The sequence below is a fragment of the Ascaphus truei genome, unplaced genomic scaffold, assembly GCF_040206685.1.
Source record: "Ascaphus truei isolate aAscTru1 unplaced genomic scaffold, aAscTru1.hap1 HAP1_SCAFFOLD_319, whole genome shotgun sequence".
In the NCBI taxonomy this organism is placed as follows: Eukaryota; Metazoa; Chordata; class Amphibia; order Anura; family Ascaphidae; genus Ascaphus; species Ascaphus truei.
The window spans coordinates 16,841-29,779 of NW_027456169.1; the positions used below are offsets into that span (position 1 = coordinate 16,841).

A 12,939-nucleotide genomic window follows, 5' to 3' on the forward strand; every position below is an offset into this window, starting at 1 on the left:
GTAGGGGAAGAGACGCAGTGTGATTGGGGCGCAGAGGGAGGGGTCTGTAGGATGACGAGTAGCGGAAGAGACGCAGTGTGATCGGGGCGCAGAGGGAGGGGTCTGTAGGATGATGAGTAGCGGAAGAGACGCAGTGTGATCGGGGGCGCAGAGGGAGGGTCTGTAGGATGACGAGTAGCGGAAGAGACGCAGTGTGATTGGGGGCGCAGAGGGAGGGTCTGTAGGATGACGAGTAGGGGAAGAGACGCAGTGTGATTGGGGGCGCAGAGGGAGGGTCTGTAAGATGACGAGTAGGGGAAGAGACGCTGTGTGATCGGGGGCACAGAGGGAGGGGTCTGTAGGATGACGAGTAGGGGAAGATACGCAGTGTGATTGGGGCGCAGAGGGAGGGGTCTGTAGGATGACGAGTAGGGGAAGAGACGTTGTGTGATCGGGGGCGCAGAGGGAGGGGTCTGTAGGATGACGAGTAGTGGAAGAGACGCAGTGTGATCGGGGGCGCAGAGGGTGGGTCTGTAGGATGACGAGTAGGGGAAGAGACACAGTGTGATCGGGGGCGCAGAGGGAGGGTCTGTAGGATGACGAGTAGCGGAAGAGACGCAGTGTGATCGGGGGTCCGTGGTGCTGGTTATATAGTATGAAAGGTTCAGACCTGTATTTTGTCCTATGTTCAGTATTATTTCTCCTTCTAATCTCCAGGACCTTTGCCAGAAACTGTGCCAGCTTTTGCCCCCGTTGGGGTATCACCGGGGCGGCTCATGGTGGCGCTGCTGGTCACAGCCCTCATATGCCTGTGACCGGATAGGAGAGGTAAGAGTGTCAGCAGCGCAGACAGAGAACTGCTATAGTTACCGTTACTGGCTCCTGTCACAGACATAACTAGTTAGTTATCAACTCCTCTAGGTTACATAGTTACATCGTTATATTGTTACATAGTTACTGTACATAGTTACATCGTTATATTGTTACATAGTAACTGTATATAGTTACATCGTTATATTGTTACATAGTTACTGTACATAGTTACATCGTTATATTGTTACATAGTTACATCGTTATATTGTTACATAGTTACTGTACATAGTTACATCGTTATATTGTTACATAGTTACTGTACATAGTTACATCGTTATATTGTTACATAGTTACTGTATATAGTTACATCGTTATATTGTCACATAGTTACTGTAAATAGTTACATCGTTATATTGTTACATAGTTACTGTACATAGTTACATCGTTATATTGTTACTTAGTTACTGTATATAGTTACATAGTTACATAGTTACATTGTTACATAGCAGATTACATTGAAGAAAGACATGCGCACATCCAGTTGTCGTGCCTCCTATGTTGTGTATCTACTCCAGTGCCCATCTGGACTCCAGTATGTGGGGCGTACCCAGGGCCGCCAACAGGGGGAGACAAAGGGTACGGGCTTCCCGGGCCCGTGAGTCAGGGGGGCCCGGCCGCCTGGCCGTTATATTTTAAATGGCGGCGATTGCGCATGCGCAGAGCCGAGGTCCCGCAGGGTGTCCAGTCTGCTGCCTGTGGGCCCTGCCTGGCCCGCCCCCCCCCCTCTCGCTTTCTCGATCCCCACTTGGGATGGAGGGCGGGGAAGCACCAACCCCACACCCCCCGCGTGCGCCTCCTGCCCTATGCTGCAGCCGCCTGCTAGCCTCCCGCCCCACCCCCAGAGCTTCCTGTGTGCCATCGCAGCAGCAACAGCCGCGAACATCTCACTCCCCCAGCTGCCCACCTCCTGTGCACTCCCCGAGCCAACCTCCCGTGCACCCCCCGAGCCCACCTCCTGTGCACTCCCCGAGCCAACCTCCCGTGCACCCCCCGAGCCCACCTCCCGTGCGCTCCCCGAGCTCACCTCCCGTGCACCCCCCGAGCCCACCTCCCGTGCGCCCCCCGATCCCACCTCCCGCGCGCTCCCCGAGCTCACCTCCCGCGCGCTCCCCGAGCTTCACCTCCCGCGCGCTCCCCGAGCTTCTCCCTCCCGCCTGCCCCCCGAGCCCACCTCCCGTGCGCTCCCCGAGCTTCACCTCCCGCGCATTCCCCGAGCTTTACCTCCCGCGCATTCCCCGAGCTTTACCTCCCGCGCATTCCCCGAGCTTTACCTCCCGCGCGCTCCCCGAGCTCACCTCCCGCGCGCTCCCCGAGCTTCTCCTCCCGCGTGCTCCCCGAGCTTCTCCTCCCGCGTGCTCCCCGAGCTTCTCCCGCGTGCTCCCCGAACTTCTCCTCCCGCGCGCTCCCCGAGCTCACCTCCCGCGCGCTCCCCGAGCTCACCTCCCGCGCGCTCCCCGAGCTCACCTCCCGCGCGCTCCCCGAGCTTCACCTCCCGCGTGCTCCCCGAGCTTCTCCCGCGTGCTCCCCGAGCTTCTCCTCCCGCGTGCTCCCCGAGCTCACCTCCCGTGCGCTCCCCGAGCTTCTCCTCCCGCGCGCTCCCCGAGCTCACCTCCCGTGCGCTCCCCGAGCTTCACCTCCCCCGCGCGCTCCCCGAGCTTCTCCTCCCGTGCGCTCCCCGAGCTTCTCCTCCCGTGCGCTCCCCGAGCTTCTCCTCCCGTGCACTCCCCGAGCTTCTCCTCCCGTGCGCTCCCCGAGCTTCACCTCCCGTGCGCTCCCCGAGCTTCACCTCCCGTGCGCTCCCCGAGCTTCACCTCCCGTGCGCTCCCCGAGCTTCACCTCCCGTGCGCTCCCCGAGCTTCTCCTCCCGTGCGCTCCCCGAGCTTCACCTCCCGTGCGCTGCCCGAGCTTCTCCTCCCGTGCGCTCCCCGAGCTTCACCTCCCGTGCGCTCCCCGAGCTTCACCTCCCGCGCATTCCCCGAGCTTCACCTCCCGCGCATTCCCCGAGCTTCACCTCCCGCGCGCTCCCCGAGCTTCACCTCCCGCGCGCTCCCTGAGCTTCACCTCCCGTGCGCCCCCCGAGCTTTATCTCCCGCGCGCTCCCCGAGCTCACCTCCCGTGCGCTCCCCCGAGCTTCACCTCCCGTGCGCTCCCCGAGCTTCACCTCCCGTGCACTCCCCGAGCTTCACCTCCCGTGCGCTCCCCGAGCTTCTCCTCCCGTGCGCTCCCCGAGCTTCTCCTCCCGTGCGCTCCCCGAGCTTCACCTCCCGTGCGCTCCCCGAGCTTCACCTCCCCGAGCTTCACCTCCCGCGCATTCCCCGAGCTTCACCTCCCGCGCGCTCCCCGAGCTTCACCTCCCGCGCGCTCCCTGAGCTTCACCTCCCGTGCGCCCCCCGAGCTTCACCTCCCGTGTGCTCCCCAAGCTTCTCCTCCCGTGCGCTCCCCGAGCTTCACCTCCCGTGCGCTCCCCGAGCTTCACCTCCCGTGCGCCCCCGAGCTTCACCTCCCGTGCGCCCCCCGAGCTTCACCTCCCGTGCGCTCCCCGAGCTTCTCCTCCTGTGCGCCCCCCGATCCCACCTCCCGCGCGCTCCCCGAGCTCACCTCTCGCGCGCTCCCCGAGCTTCTCCTCCCGTGCGCTCCCCGAGCTTCTCCTCCCGTGCGCTCCCCGAGCTTCTCCTCCCGTGTGCTCCCCGAGCTTCCCCTCCCGTGCGCTCCCCGAGCTTCACCTCCCGTGCGCTCCCCGAGCTTCTCCTCGCGTGCGCTCCCCGAGCTTCACCTCCCGTGCGCTCCCCGAGCTTCACCTCCCGTGCGCTCCCCGAGCTTCACCTCCCGTGCGCCCCCCCGAGCTTCTCCTCCCGTGCGCTCCCCGAGCTCACCTCCCGTGCATTCCCCGAGCTTCTCCTCCCGTGCGCTCCCCGAGCTTCACCTCCCGCGCGCTCCCCGAGCTTCACCTCCCGTGCGCCCCCCGAGCTCACCTCCCGTGCGCTCCCCGAGCTTCACCTCCCGTGCGCTCCCCGAGCTTCTCCTCAGCGCTCCCCGAGCTTCTCCTCCCGTGCGCTCCCCGAGCTTCTCCTCCCGTGCGCTCCACGAGCTTCACCTCCCGTGCGCTCCCCGAGCTTCACCTCCCGTGCGCCCCCGAGCTTCTCCTCCCGTACGCTCCCCGAGCTTCACCTCCCGTGCGCTCCCCGAGCTTCTCCTCCTGTGCGCTCCCCGAGCTCACCTCCCGTGCGCTCCCCGAGCTTCTCCTCCCGTGCGCTCCCCGAGGTTCTCCTCCCGTGCGCTCCCCGAGCTCACCTCCCGTGCGCTCCCCGAGCTTCTCCTCCCGTGCGCCCCCCGAGCTTCTCCTCCCGCGCGCTCCCCGAGCTTCACCTCCCGCGCGTTCCCCGAGCTTCTCCTCCCGTGCGCTCCCCGAGCTTCTCCTCCCGTGCGCTCCCGAGCTCACCTCCCGTGCGCTCCCCGAGCTTCACCTCCCGCGCGCTCCCCGAGCTTCACCTCCCGCGCGCTCCCCGAGCTTCACCTCCCGCTCGCTCCCTGAGCTTCACCTCCTGTGCAGTCCCCGAGCTTCTCCTCCCGCCCCGGGCAGCTGCCAAGGGGACATCGGGGGCAGGGGGGAAGCGGCAAGGAAGCAGCACCCCCCCGTCAGAATAAGTCACCCACTCAACTGTCACTGTCACCCACCACCCAGTCACTGTCACCCACCACCCAGTCACTGTCACCCACCACCCAGTCACTAACCCATTCACTCTCCCACCCACTCTCCCACCCACCCACTCTCCCACCCACCCACTCTCCCACCCACCCACTCTCCCACTCAACCCACCCATGCACTCTCCCACCCACGCACGCACTCTGCCTCTCACGCACGCACTCTCCCACCCACCCAGTCACCCACCCAAGTCACCCACCCACCCAAGTCACCCACCCACCCAGTCGCCCACCCAGTCACTCACTCTCTCACCCACCCAGTCACTCACTCTCTCACCCACCCAGTCACACACTCTCTCACCCACCCACTCACTCTCTCACCCACTCACTCTCTCACCCACCCACCCACTCACTCTCTCACCCACCCACCCACTCACTCACTTTCTCACCCACCCACTCACTCTCTCACCCACCCACTCACTGTCTCACCCACCCACCCACTCACTCACTCTCACCCACCCACTCACGCACTCTCCCACCCACTCACTCTCTCACCCACCCACTCACTCTCTCACCCATCCACTCACTCTCTCACCCACTCACTCTCTCACCCACCCACTCACTCTCTCACCAACTCACTCTCTCACCCACCCACTCACTCTCTCACCCACCCACTCACTCTCTCACCCACCCACCCACTCTCTCACCCACCCACCCACCCACTCACTCACTCTCTCACCCACCCACTCACGCACTCTCCCACCCACTCACTCTCTCACCCACTCACTCTCTCACCCACCCACTCTCTCACCCACCCACTCACTCTCTCACCCACCCACTCTCTCACCCACCCACTCACTCTCTCACCCACCCACTCACTCTCTCACCCACCCACTCACTCTCTCACCCACCCACTCACTCTCTCACCCACCCACCCACTCACTCATTCTCTCGCCCACCCAGTCGCCCACCCAGTCGCCCACCCAGTCACTCACTCTCTCACCCACCCAGTCACTCACTCTCTCACCCACTCACTCTCTCTCACCCACTCACTCTCTCACCCACTCACTCTCTCACCCACCCACTCACTCTCTCACCCACCCACTCTCTCTCTCTCTCACCCACTCACTCTCTCTCTCACCCACTCACTCTCTCTCTCACCCACTCACTCTCTCTCTCACCCACTCACTCTCTCTCTCACCCACTCACTCTCTCTCTCTCACCCACTCACTCTCTCTCACCCACTCACTCTCTCTCTCACCCACTCACTCTCTCTCTCACCCATTCACTCTCTCTCTCTCACCCACTCTCTCTCTCTCACCCACTCACTCTCTCACCCACCCACTCACTCTCTCTCTCACCCACCCACTCACTCTCTCACCCACCCACTCACTCTCTCACCCACTCACTCTCTCTCACCCACCCACTCACTCTCTCACCCACCCACTCACTCTCTCTCTCACCCACTCACTCTCTCTCTCACCCACTCACTCTCTCTCCCACCCACTCACTCTCTCTCTCTCCCACCCACTCTCTCTCTCACCCACCCACTCACTCTCTCACCCACCCACTCACTCTCTCTCACCCACTCACTCTCTCTCACCCACTCACTCTCTCTCTCACCCACTCACTCTCTCACCCACTCACTCTCTCTCACCCACTCACTCTCTCTCACTCACTCTCTCTCTCACCCACTCACTCTCTCTCTCACCCACTCACTCTCTCACCCACCCACTCACTCTCTCACCCACCCACTCACTCTCTCACCCACCCACTCACTCTCACCCACCCACTCACTTTCTCACCCACCCAGTCGCTCACTCTCATCCACTCACTCACTCTCGCACCCACTCACTCACTCACAATCACACCCACTCACTCACCCAGTCACCCACCCAGACAGGCAGTCACCTGTCTTTTGTTGAAAATATAAAAATAAACAGGTTACATTGAAATGTTTTTTTTGTATCACAATATGAAATCAGTTAAGTAAAAGTTGCGCGCTAAAAAATATTTTTTCGTGGTAGATGCACTATGGGTTCGGATGGGGTCGCTATCGGTTCGGGGGAGGGGGGCACTATGGGGGGGCGCTATGCGTTCGGGGGGGGGGCACTATGGGTTCGGGGGGCGCTATGGGTTCGGGGGGGCGGGGCACTATGGGTTTGGGGGGGCCCTGCTCCTTTCATTTGTCCCGGGCCCCATGATTTCTGTTGGCGGCCCTGGGCGTGCCAGTATACCACGAGGGTCCGCATACTGCAGCATATGGGCAATATAAGGAGGAAACGTATGACACACAATGTGCCCAAACACATGTAAAACATGAGAGTAACCGCACAGGTCTGAACACGGCGATTGAGTTGGTCCCCGCGCGGTGGGGGCTGACACGGTTAGCACAAAAAGAGACCTACTGGATCTATAGCTTAAAAACCCTAACACCACTAGGTTTGAACGTGGACATACTGTAGATATAGGGGCTTTATTTGATCATGTCCAATGTGTAATTAATAGACTGTTTTTATAATATTGTGTATATACACTGTACTTTTGCTAATGCCCTTTTCTCTATTTTTCTCTACTTTTTAGATTCAACATTTAATACATTCACCCATTGGGTTACGTTATGCGTTGTAATACCCCATGTATAGTGTTATTTACCCATTGTGTTACGTTATGCGCTGTAATACCCCATGTTTAGAGTTATTTACCCATTGGGTTACCTTATGTGCTGTAATACCCCATGTTTAGAGTTATTCACCCATTGGGTTACGTTATGCATTGTAATACCCCATGTTTAGAGTTATTTACCCATTGGGTTACCTTATGTGCTGTAATACCCCATGTTTAGAGTTATTCACCCATTGTGTTACGTTATGCATTGTAATACCCCATGTTTAGAGTTATTTACCCATTGGGTTACCTTATGTGCTGTAATACCCCATGAATAGTGTTATTCACCCATTGGGTTACGTTATGTGCTGTAATACCCCATGTATAGAGTTATTCATCCATTGGGTTACATTATGCATTGTAATACCCCATTATAGAGTTATTCACCCATTGGGTTACGTTATGCATTGTAATACCCCATTATAGAGTTATTCACCCATTGGGTTACGTTATGCATTGTAATACCCCATGTATAGTGTTATTCACCCATTGTGTTACGTTATGCATTGTAATACCCCATGTATAGAGTTATTCACCCATTGTGTTACGTTATGCATTGTAATACCCCATGATAGAGTTATTCACCCATTGGGTTACGTTATGCATTGTAATACCCCATGTATAGTGTTATTCACCCATTGTGTTACGTTATGCATTGTAATACCCCATTATAGAGTTATTCACCCATTGTGTTACGTTATGCATTGTAATACCCCATGTATAGTGTTATTCACCCATTGTGTTACGTTATGCGCTGTAATACCCCATGCATAGAGTTATTCACCCATTGTGTTACGTTATGCATTGTAATACCCCATGTATAGAGTTATTCACCCATTGGGTTACGTTATGCGCTGTAATACCCCATGTATGGAGTTATTCACCCATTGGGTTACGTTATGCATTGTAATACCCCATGTATAGAGTTATTCACCCATTGGGTTACGTTATGCATTGTAATACCCCATGTATAGAGTTATTCACCCATTGGGTTACGTTATGCATTGTAATACCCCATGTATAGTGTTATTCACCCATTGGGTTACGTTATGCATTGTAATACCCCATGTATAGAGTTATTCACCCATTGTGTTACGTTATGTGCTGTAATACCCCATGTATAGAGTTATTCACCCATTGTGTTACGTTATGCGCTGTAATACCCCATGTATGGAGTTATTCACCCATTGTGTTACGTTATGCATTGTAATACCCCATGTATAGAGTTATTCACCCATTGGGTTACGTTATGCATTGTAATACCCCATGTTTAGAGTTATTCACCCATTGGGTTACGTTATGCATTGTAATACCCCATGTATAGAGTTATTCACCCATTGGGTTACGTTATGCATTGTAATACCCCATGTTTAGAGTTATTCACCCATTGGGTTACGTTATGCATTGTAATACCCCATGTATAGAGTTATTCACCCATTGGGTTACGTTATGCATTGTAATACCCCATTATAGAGTTATTCACCCATTGGGTTACGTTATGCATTGTAATACCCCATTATAGTGTTATTCACCCATTGTGTTACGTTATGCGCTGTAATACCCCATGCATAGAGTTATTCACCCATTGTGTTACGTTATGCATTGTAATACCCCATGTATAGAGTTATTCACCCATTGTGTTACGTTATGCATTGTAATACCCCATGTATAGAGTTATTCACCCATTATGTTACGTTATGCATTGTAATACCCCATGCATAGAGTTATTCACCCATTGGGTTACGTTATGCGCTGTAATACCCCATGTATAGAGTTATTCACCCATTGTGTTACGTTATGCATTGTAATACCCCATGTATGGAGTTAATATTTTAGGTAGCAAAGTGTTTCCTATAACTATTTTGTAAGATGTTTAATTGTTAAGTAAAGTTCTACACATCTCTGTGTCTCTGATTGCGATCGCTTTTGACCAGATTTATATGTAATATCACACAATGAGTGTGGGGTGATTAGATGACAGGCCCTAATATTGGCCTATTTTTAGTTGTTTATCTCATAAATGTGTGTCACTCATTCCTATATCCACTAGTTAGTGTTTGTAACTCCTACCTAGTGGTGTGTATGTGTCATTTTGGGGTTTGACACATTCTGTTAGCAGAGTGATCTACAGAGCAGTTACCAAATGTTGAGCCATGTACATAGTACTGGGGGATGTGCCAGAGGTAACCAAACCCTCGTAACACATTGTAATATTCTAACACAGCTGTTCATCCCATAGTGTGCTATTCATGCCTTTACCCACTAGATGGAGTGCTTGTATCTCACATTCGAGGAGTGTATATGCTACTCTACGATCTGGCATATTTTATCAGTATAGTGATCTAAAAATAAGCTATTAAACATCTAGACACACCCACTTTATATCTGCCTGCTCTGGGATCGAGTCCTCTTAACTAATATAATGGACTCGATTCTATCTCCTATTAGATTACATGTTTAATATATAGCTGAAGTATAAACAATGCATTCAATGGTTTAAGGGATGTATAATATTTTTAATTTGTACCAGAAACACGTGTACGGTCTGTGAACCGTACCGAGATGTTTTAAGGGAGTAAGGATGTCTGAGAAGCGCTGTAATGAATCGAACACCTGTACGCAATGAACACAAGGTGCAAGTATCTAGCCTGCTACACACCCCCGACAGAACCTGACGAAGCAAAGGAAGTTGCGAAACGCGTAGGTCCTAGTTGGTCCGTGTAGCCTGTTGTCCACTGAAAGCCTCCGTAGCCTCCACGAGCGCTCTGATAGCGGTCCTGCTGACCAGACGCGGAAACAGGAGGAAACTGCACTGGGGGGCTCAACGCGGCTACCTGCGCTGGAGAGCGCTGTTTGTCTGGGAGTTACTGTATACGCTTATTATTAAACTGCATACATTTTATCTGTCTCTACGATTGTCATCCTTATTGGGACTGCGGGAGGGACGCTGGTCGTCCACCATTCAGATGTCGGTCAACTGAGGGACTGATCCAGAGGGGTACAACCTGTGTACAAAGAACTATATTGATGTGAGGGTCTCACACACGGCCGTGTGAGTAAAGCCACTATATCTACTCTCTCTCCCCATTCTAAACATATCGTTTTATAATTGGATTTAAATACAAATACTATCACTAATTGTGTGTCTCTCTCTCTCTCTATATATATATATATCTTCTATATCTTCTATATATCTCTGTATTCCATCTTGCGCTCACAACAAACTCTACCTTCACTGTACATCCATTTCATCCAGGCTAAATTTAGACAACAGATATTTTATCCTATATCTATACTTACTTATTGATCCAGAGGAAGGCAAACAAAAAACCCCAGTGTCATATCACCTAATGATATCTCATAAGGGGAAAAATTAATTCCTTCCTGACTCCAAGAATTGGCAATTGGATTAATCCCTGGATCAACATCCTTCCCATTTATACTTATTTGGTATATCCCTGTATACCTTTCTCATCTAAAAAGATGTCCAACCTTTGTTTGAACAAATCTATTGTATCTGCCATCACAGTCTCCATGGGTGATGAATCCCACACTGTAACTGCCCTTACTGTAAAGAACCCTTTCCTTTGTTGCTGGTGAAATCTCCTTTCCTCCAACCTTAAGGGATGGCCCGAGTCCTTTGTGCTGCCCGTGGGATGAAAAGTTCTTTTGAAAGCTCCTTGTATTGTCCCCAAATATATTTGTATATAGTTATCATATCCCCTCTTAGATGCCTCTTTCTAATGTAAATAAATCTAATTTAGCTAGCCTCTCCTCATAAGTTAGAAGAACTAGGGTAATGAACCCCAAATGACGAGTGCTACAGAGCTAATGGTATACACACAGTGTCACATATCATGTGTGTACGATTTGCTTTTCTTGTCTCCGGTTGAGGCAGGGCTGTTTATTAATGTAGCAAAACCAAGTTAGGCTACTTGGACCCCATGCAATGGGGGATAGCATAGCGGAATAGGCATAAACAAAGGGGGGGGATAACTGTCGGAAGTCCAAAGACAGGCTGCGGACCCCTTCCCTATAGAACACCGCACAAAGAGCTAATCCCCCTGAGGTAAATAATGCAGAAATGTGTAATAAGTCACTTACAGCCTCTTCGAGCTTCACCGGATCAGCGAGCCTCCAGCCGTAGATCGAAGACCAGAAGGGAAGTCCCGTGGGGGAAAGAATTTGGCGGTGCACAGCGTGGAAACAGTTATCAAGGCTGGATTGTGATGAAGAATAAAAGTTTTAATGGGCCATAGGCAAAATAGATTAAAAAAAGGGGATAACAATACAAGTGACCTAACGCGTTTCACCCACACTCGGGCTTTATCAAAGAGTAATGCCACTTGTTGCACCGCTAACTTATATGGAAACCAAAACCGGATGTGACGTCAGTCCACCACCCAACCCTGGTATCCCCCACGAGAGAGGGAAGCAATAGCTACCAGTGGTGAAATGGATCAGTGACACATCCGGATCAGAACCCATAACAAAGTGTGCAATGTTAAAAAGTCTATATCAATAGAGAGATATCTTGGGAGAAAATAAACATAAACAACAATTGTAGCCAATGTATAATCTCAACCAAAATGAAAATACATGTAAAATATATAAAAAAAACTACAGAAAGCAAAAACTAAACAATGCATGGGTTAAAGACAAAACAATGCATGGGTTAAAGACAATAGACACATACTTCACAAGGAAAATAAATCATAATTTCAAAAGACATAAATCTCTAACTCTATAAGGCGGACACATAACTAATTTTCTGTCATTTCTCCACAGATTACCAAAACAAACCATATTCTTCAAAGCATGGATGTTTCAAAGATAAAGTTATATATATACTAAGGCAGTCAGAGGTGGATAATAGACAAGAAACGGCTGAAAAATATAGTCAGAAAGACACACAAACAGATACAATATAATGACACAACAACATTATATATCAAAGGGCCTTATGCAGTAAGCGCCGATATGGCTTTTTTCGGCATTTTTTGCCCTACCGATTCAGTAAGCGCCGATAAGTGGGAATTATCGGCAACTTTTCTTCCCGATTAAAAATTATCGGCAGCCGGCTGCCGATAAGCCACTTATCGGCACTTTTTGAACTCGGTGGAATTCAGGTAGCCCCGATCAGCTTTTCGCTGCTGATCGGCACTCCAGATTGGAGAGTTTATCGGGAATCCAGCTCGCCAACTAAAGTTGGCAACTTGGTGGAGGAGAAGCATCGGCAAGGGCGACACTTAGAAAAATTCAGGCCTTTTTCCTGTCTGTGATTGATGCGGGGGGTCTCCGGAGCTGATACCAGGCAGTCACCCAACCAGGCAGTCACCCACCCAGGCAGTCACCCACCCAGGCAGTCACCCACCCAGGCAGTCACCCAACCAGGCAGTCACCCACCCAGGCAGTCATTCACCCACCCAGTAACTCACCCACCCAGTTACTCAGTTAACCACCCAGGCAGTCACCCACCCAGGCAGTCACCCACCCAGGCAGTCAGTCACCCAGGCAGTCAGTCACCCAGGCAGTCAGTCACCCACCCCCCGCCCAGGCAATCAGTCACCCACCCCCCCGCCCAGGCAATCAGTCAAGGGCAATCAGTCACCCACCCATCCACCAAGGCAGTCAGTCAGTCACCCACCAAGGCAGTTAGTAAGTCACCCACCCAGGCAGTCACCCACCCACCAAGGCAGTCATTCACCCACCCAGTTACTCAGTCACCCACCCAGGCTGTCACCCACCCAAGCAGTCACCCACCCAGTCAGTCACCCA

General features: G+C 52.6%; 1 long non-coding RNA gene across 1 annotated transcript; it reads left to right on the forward strand.

The window, feature by feature from the left end:
* Positions 1-437: 437 nt before the first annotated feature.
* Positions 438-10,063, forward strand: LOC142483313 (uncharacterized). The gene is made up of 2 exons (XR_012797299.1): positions 438-807; positions 7,078-10,063. It is a non-coding gene; the product is annotated as an uncharacterized LOC142483313 (long non-coding RNA).
* Positions 10,064-12,939: the final 2,876 nt, after the last annotated feature.